Consider the following 6,415-nt stretch of genomic DNA (forward strand, 5'->3'; position numbering starts at 1 on the left):
CAGGCTAGGTTGAGATGTGTATGCAATGCAGCTACTGTTCTTTTTTTGCGGGGTAAAGGGAGATTCTATTACTTAAGGAGGCAAATCAGCCAAAACAAGCTTTACAATGTCACTCAAACCCGAGCCCAACCATACTGCAGTACGAGGGGTGCTCCTCCCATATGCAGCTAGTGCATGGCTGACTTTATTTTGCGAACGACTAATAGCAGTAATAGAAATCTCCCTAGGGTCATCAACAACCATCCTCTTGATCTCTTCCACCATCACACGGACCCTCGATCGATCGATCGTCCTGGCATTCAACATCATGACAGCTTCAGCGCAGTCCATCTCGATCACAATGGGCAACTCGGTACGGTGTAGCGCATGCTCGAGTCCCTCCTTTCAGGCCGCTAATTCAGCTTCCAGGCTATTATCACATGTGCGTATTTCTCTACATGCGGTGAAGATAATTTCCCTTTGCTCTGTACGTAGCACCATCGACTACAAGGATTCCGGTCTATTGCAACAAAAATTATTGCTACAACTATCTTTTGTTGCAATAAAGTGTTATATTACCACAAATTTCCAGTTCGTGGTTATACGATCTACATATCGCCACAACTTCGTTTCATCGCGCTAAGTACTCATTTTGTTGCAATAGAAGCCATTATTGCCACAAGCGGCATCGGCGTTGTAATATGGTAGTGATATTGCGACAATTCCGTCTCGTTGCGCGAATTAGTCATCTTGTTGCAATAAAGGCTAGATATTGCAACAAAGTACATCTTTGTGGTAATATTTAGACATATATTGCAACAATTTTGACATGTGGTGCTAGTCATAGATACTGTTGCAAAAAACATGGCTTCATATTGCAACAAAGCATGTACTGGTTGTAATAGGGTGACTTTTTGCCTCACCTTCATTGCGTTGCAATAACTATTACATATTTCTGGCGCTGAAGATGTGTTATGTGCATGCTTCTAGTAACACATAATTGTATGTTGCTTTATAGTTTTACAAATTCAAGGGAGGAAGCGAAGAATATGATTAACTACATTAATAAATCATAATTATCAAAGCACATAAGACTCGCTTTTTTATATTAAATTAGTTATTTATATTTTGATGTATTCATCAACTAGGACCCGAACAAGACCAGCATGACACATAATTCAAATGGCAAATATTTTGATGTATTCATCAACTAGTGCCCGAAGAGGACCAACATGACACATGATTCAAATGGCAAAAAAAATACATGTTGGCATCGGATTCGAAATAGGGACAAATAGATCCACAGCACACGAGCGTAACCATCACACCAAGCAGCCATGAGCGATGAAAGGCCACGTTATTACCTTATTTAGAATTTGGTTGGGCAGTTGGGCCTGGAAGCAATCTCCATTTTTTTTTAATCCACCAATGGGCCAGTCGCCCAAAGCTAAGCGGATTTTTTTTTTTGAGAAAAAGCGGACCAACTAGACAGGGCTGTAAAAGAGAGCGGCACAAGAGGCTTGCCCACTGGCCTTGGCCCAGTCATCCCTCCACCCGCAGCTGCAGTGGCGGGTACATGGCTTCCATCGACGTTTAGTTTTGTCCAACCGGCCGGTGGTAAAACCCAACGCTGCTCATACTTCTTCTCTGTGTCATGGTAGCTAGCCGGGGCACCTAGCTGAACGACCATTTTACCTTTTTCCATATCACCTTTGGGCCATTCTTGAATACACAACAGTGAGTTGATGTATCCATGGAGGAACCTGCGGGACGCCTCGGTTGGTGGAGAAACTTTGCCATGGATAATTTTTTTTTGAAACGGAGGCAAAAGATTTGCCTCATCTATTAAATAAGAAGAGGATAAAGTTTGTTACAAGGGCACACTTTTACACGGCATGGAAGATTACTAACACAAAATAATGTTCCTTAATTTTTTTGCTCCGGCGGTGATCCAAAGGTTTGCCTCGCAGATGATGTTGTTTAGCAAGATTGGTGGTGGAGCACTCTTGTTCCGGAAAGCACGGGCATTCCGCTTGTTCCAAATGGTCCATGACACGAGCATGGTTAGAGAGGCCATGGCCTTCCTGTTGGGGACTCCGACGCCGGTCCTATTTGTCCACCATTCCTTGACCGAACTCTCAAGATGCCACATAGAGGTGTCCATATGATGAAGCCCAAGTTTTGCAATGACCAAGTTCCATAGCCTAATAGTGAAGCGGCATTTGAAGAAAAGATGCGGTCCACTTTCTTGCTCTCGCTTGCAAAGGGTGCAAAGACCACAATTTGGCCATCCATGTTTTTGTAGTCTATCCGTGGTCCAAATTCTGTCTTGGATAGCCAACCAAGCGAAGAATTTAGCCCTTGGTGGCGCCCAAGTTTTCCAAACCATTTGGTCCATGGGAGAGAGAACCAAGCCAAGGAATTGGGCCTTGTAGTCGGAGGCCGCAGTGTAGTGCCCGCTTGTCGTAAGCTTCCACACAATAGTATCTTCAGAGAGTGCATCCAGATGCACATCATTCACAAGTGCCCATAGTGTGAAGAATTGTCGGATGTGCTCAACGGAGACAACCGTGGAGGTGTTGATCTTGAGGATCCATGCATTATTTTGTAGGGCCTCCCTCACCTTCCAATTCTTCCTTGAGGAGGCCGGAAAGACGAGCGGGGCAACATCCTTAGGCTTGCACCCATGGAGCCAGGGAGAATCCCAAAAAGGCGTTTTAGCGCCGTTCCCCATGGTGATGGTCGTGGATGCATAGAAGAAGTCAAGGTCCTCCTCATTACATGGATTTCCCAAGCCCACCCACAACTTTTGTGGTGCCGTCCATTCAGACCATGGCCATCTCAAGCGCAAGGCCCGCGCGAATTTATCGGTGTTGAGAACCGCTAGGCTGCCATATTCGCACGAGAGGCAAACCATCTCCCAGTTTACCTTGCACTTGGCACCAATTGATGGTGTCCTGGACTAGGGGGTACTCACCACGTCGTTTCCCGACCAGCTGGATCGGGCCGAGTACCCCCATGGCGGTTCACTATTGGGCCAGTCCGGACAGCCCATGCCGTGTACAAGGAGGATTCTACAAGACTTGGCGCCCAAGACAAGGACTCCTCTAAACCCTAGGCCTACGGTGCATATATAAACCGAGGCTAGGCTAGTCAATAGACAATCTCATATTCATTACTACAATCTCGTGGTAGATACATGTACTCTGTACTACACCCATATGAATACAATCAAAAGTAGCATGTAGGGTATTATCTCATCCAGAGAGCCCGAAGCTGGGTAAAACCTCGTGTCCATGTTACCATCGCTCCAAGACGCCTAGCTTAGGACCCCTACTACGAGATACGCCGGATATTGAACCGACATTGGTGCTTTCATTGAGAGCCTGCTGGCGGTCGCCACGGGGTGATGGGAATTCGGATCGTCTCCGGTGCGATCTACGCATCGGAGCCGAGCTTTATGGTCGATGTCGGCATCTTTTGTCGCTGGCTCGATTGGTCACCTTGGCTTAACCAAGGACTGTGCCCTACCTCCAATCATCATGTTCGGACGAGGGCCTTCATCAACATCAACTCCGATCTCTATCATGATCATGGAAGAATCATCCATGGAGCTCGGGGGGCTCAACGTCAACATTGCCCTCGGGCGACCATTTTCGGTGTGGAACGAAACCTATGGGATCACAAGAATCCCTACTACGGTTGTTGGGGCGCGGGGTTGCGAAAAGAGCAGGGCTAGTAGACAGCACAAGGATTGTTTACCCAGGTTCGGGCCGCGAGGATGCGTAAAACCCTAGTCCTGCTTTGGTGGGTGTATTTCAGAGAGTTCTTGAGCTCTCGAACTAGCTGTGGTCAGTGCGTGGTTCGAAAGAGCCGAATCCTTCTCCAGTATGCCATGGGCCTCCTTTTATAGTCGAAAAGGGGCTGCCACAGTGGCACACAGGAGGTGGAAAGGTGTACAGTGCCCTGAGCTTATCGCTCGTATTACAGGACAAGACGCATTAAATGCGTAGCTTAGGTGTCCCCTTGCTTTATTGGGGACGGGGGCGAGGCCCGTCTCGTCCGTCGCCGCTCTTCCTCGCTTCGACACGCGCCTTGGCCAGCGATGCGTGCGGCGCCATGTAGGCAGGCAGGCAGCTGAGGTGGCGCGGTGGTGGAGCCTTCATGAAGATCTGCATGCCGCCACGCAGGCGCTTGATGAGTTGGCCTAGGGGCTGCATGTTGCCACACAGGTGCCTGCCCAGCTGGTTGGGCTGGCAGCTGCATGCGAACGGTGGTGGGAGCTTCGTTGGCGTGGGCCTAGCGGTGGCCCTGCTGGCGTCCTTGGCAAGGGCCTTGCCGAGTGGCCTGGCAAGGGTCTCGCCGGGTGGCCCGGCAAGGGTCTTGCCGTGGCGCGCTGTCGTCCCCGGCAAGGGCCTTGCCGGGGGTCTGGTGGCCTTCCTCGGCAAGGATCTTGCCGAGGATCGTCGTCTTCTAATCCTCATCTGATCTTGAATATGTCTTCACAAAGATATGCAGGCCACCACAGAGGTGCCTTCCCGAGCCCTGGCCCCACGCGGATGATGGCGTTGGGGACCGTGGGCTCAAGGGTGGCTCGCTCTGTTGGTGTGGGGCGAGCTGCCCCGGCAAGGGTCTTGCCGGGGCTGCTGAGGCTGCCCCGGCAAGGGTCTTGCCGGGGGAACCTACTTCGTCCCTCTGCTCTTTGTGGTCTTGGCCTTGGCGTTGCTCTGTTTGTCTTGGGCTTTGGTCCTACCTTGGCTCACCTCCCCGGTTCTGCTTGGTGTGACCGTGGGCGCGGCTCCGACTGCCCGTGCACAGGTAAAGGGGTACAAAAACGCACCCCTCTTTTTGTACACCGACAGGAGCCCCCGGGCCTGGGCCACACATAAGCGCGACACGTTGTTGGGCCAGGCCCAAAACGGTGCGCGGGCAGGCGGGGCGGTTTTTACGGTGGTAGGACTTTTCGCGCGCTTTGCTTCCCATGACCCGCGCGCGTGGCGCGGCGTGGAGGGGTGTGCGTGACATGGGCGGCATGCGTGGGGCGGTTCCCGCATGCATGCGTCATATCATAGTAAAGAGGCGGCTCACGCCTCCCCCATAAAAAGAGGAAGGCGTGGAGGCGCGGCTCATTTACCGCGCGGGGCCGGGTCACGGTCTTCAAGGCGTCCACACCCCATGATCACGGGGTGGGGAGAGGTCGCCTCACCCGTCCCCTCGATTCTGCTCGTTCGCCACGCGTCCTTCATGCACTTGGGGTAGCAAGTGGTGGAGGCGGGAAACCGGGCCGTCGCTGGTTGGGGCAGCGGGTCGGTCTTGATTCCCTGCGCCTCTAGTGGCTGGATTGGCCGAGCGGGGCGGCCGAGCCCCGACCCCGCTCCCTTATAAGGAGGGGGAAGGGGAGATGGTGTCCCGCACTCTTCTGTCATCCATCTCCTCTTGCTCTGCTTCTTCCTTTCACTCTCCATGGAGAAAGGGAATCCTGGTCCTTCGACGGTGGCGGCGAGAGTCGCCGCTCGATAGCGCACCCCTCCTCCTCCTGAGCCCGCGGTGGTGGAGCCGGCCGTGAGGGGAAGGGGGAGGGGGCGAGGCTGTGGGCGAGGCCGGGGCAGAGGTCGCAGTGCTCGGGGAATAGGAGGACGGGGCGGCGCGCCGGCTTCGCCCCCGCCAATGATGCCTTTCCCGATGGAGGGCCACGTTGAAGACCAGCCCTGCGAGTTCTTTATCAGGCTGCGCCGGCCTCCGCATCGTCGTCTTCGTCTCCCCGCCCCGTTTGCTCGGGTGATGGAGCGTAACCCGCCACAGACCCTCAGGTTGCACATGAGGGGCTGCGGGAACGGGGGCACGCGGGTCGACGTCGACTTTCCGGCTCCTCGGGTTATGTACCTTTACCATGGATGGAAGACGTTGGTTCGCATCCACAGCCTGACGGCGGGGCTCGTCCTCTACTTCAAATTAATGGAGGACGGCCTGCTCTCCGTCAAGGTCTTCGGGGAGTTTGGAACTCGCCTGAAGTGCTGCATGGAGAGCTCCTCCGATGGAGATTCCGATGATGGAAGCTCTTCCTCGAGCGAAAGTCATGAGGAGGACAGCGGGGCAGATGACAGGGACGAGTCCGACTAGGCGTCGGATGCCCCGCGCCTGGGCGGGTGCGGCAGTAGCAGCATCTGCACCTGGCCGCTCCTCCGGCAGAGGTTTTCCGGGGGCGGGGCCAGCTCCTTGAACTTCTCGGGGCCGTCTCCTTGGGCGGCTGGCGTCGGGAGGCTGTGGAAGAGGAATAGGGAGGGCGGCAAGGCCGTCAACTCGGAGTACGCGGGCACCGACGCCTTCATCGCGTATTGCCGGTCCTGCCGCCTCGTCTTCCAACTCCTTTCCCGGCACCGTCATCACCGGCCCACCCGTGGGCGGCCACCGAGGTGTTCTCTTGGTGCTTTCTGCT

The sequence above is a fragment of the Aegilops tauschii genome, chromosome 3, assembly GCF_002575655.3.
Source record: "Aegilops tauschii subsp. strangulata cultivar AL8/78 chromosome 3, Aet v6.0, whole genome shotgun sequence".
In the NCBI taxonomy this organism is placed as follows: Eukaryota; Viridiplantae; Streptophyta; class Magnoliopsida; order Poales; family Poaceae; genus Aegilops; species Aegilops tauschii.